This window comes from Gavialis gangeticus, unplaced genomic scaffold (assembly GCF_001723915.1).
Source record: "Gavialis gangeticus isolate Ggan-Ray unplaced genomic scaffold, GavGan_comp1, whole genome shotgun sequence".
NCBI lineage: Eukaryota > Metazoa > Chordata > Crocodylia > Gavialidae > Gavialis > Gavialis gangeticus.
Genome location: NW_017728993.1, coordinates 29,689,547 through 29,690,619, shown reverse-complemented (window position 1 = coordinate 29,690,619; position 1,073 = coordinate 29,689,547). Strand labels below are relative to the sequence as shown.

The 1,073-nt window shown below is 34.7% G+C and overlaps 1 protein-coding gene across 3 annotated transcripts in view; it reads right to left on the bottom strand.

The window, feature by feature from the left end:
* Nucleotides 1–625: 625 nt before the first annotated feature.
* The window catches only part of MIGA1 (mitoguardin 1), a 67,164-nt gene continuing 66,716 nt past the window's right edge, over nt 626–1,073 (bottom strand). For 2 of the 3 annotated variants that reach the window (XR_002094672.1, XR_002094671.1), the window contains exon 17: nt 626–1,054. The gene's annotated coding sequence lies outside the window, so the exon portion shown is untranslated. The remainder of the gene's footprint in view (nt 1,055–1,073) is intronic. The other variant, XR_002094673.1, reaches the window with a different exon arrangement.

Below are 1,073 nucleotides of genomic sequence, written 5' to 3'. Positions count from 1 at the left end.
AGTAGTCCAAGCACAAATGCTGTAGTACAACTTCAGCATTTCTGCTTCCCAAGGTAGCAAGCATTTGAAGCACTTCAGATATGTGTTTGGTTAGCAATAGATATTTTTATGTACCTTCCTCCAGCCAACTAAAATAAAATGAATGCCTGGGTTAGGAAGAGTTTAGCTCTCCTGTCATCCAGCTTAACAAGAACTAGAACTAGGAAGAAAAAACATATTACAGCCCAGAAAAACTGCATCATCCCCCTCCTCTCCATAAGTGTTTGAAATTTGTATCAGAAGTTAAATTTTTGCAAGAAGGATTTCTGATCATGTAAGTGAAGAACTTGGCGGTGAAGGAAAGGCAAGATTGCTGACTATATCGTGTTATGAGAAATATCTGAAACCGATTTATAGTTTTACAACAAAATAAAGGCAGTAGCTGCTATATTACCCACATAAAAGTTTGAAAACAAGGGTCACAACATATGATCGTGTAAGGAAAATTTCAAATAAGGGAGCAAAAAGAAATCAGAGATTAATATTACGTTAGAACTTCCCTAATTCTAGGTTATGGTAATAAGTAGGGCTCAGTAAATCTCAGATGTTGGTGCCAGCAAGTTAAGATGCTACACACTGTTTGAAATTTTTTTTTATGGAAGCATATTTAACTTATTGCCCCATAAACAATCAGGAAGGGATATGTTAATATACTCAGTTGAATAAAACAATATATTAAACAAGGTTTTAAGTTCATTTTTCATACTTTTGCTTTTTAAGTTATGGTAAGAGCTGGGCAAACGATGTTTTTGCTTCCCTGGCTGTTCTGAAACATTGAAAATTTGTTTTCACTTTAACCAAGCACAATTTTTTTTTTGGCAGGTTGAAAATTAATTTAGTATCAAATGTTATATTTTATTCTGAGGTGGTTGCACCTGATTTTAAATAAGCAGAGGGAAACCTGGAAATTGAAGGCTTTCATTCACAAGGTAATTTTACATGTTGTTAACAAAATTATGGTGCTGCACATTTACCTTACAGTACAGTGTCCAGGGCACACTTTCATGATGGAGACCTAGATTCCAATTCCCTTT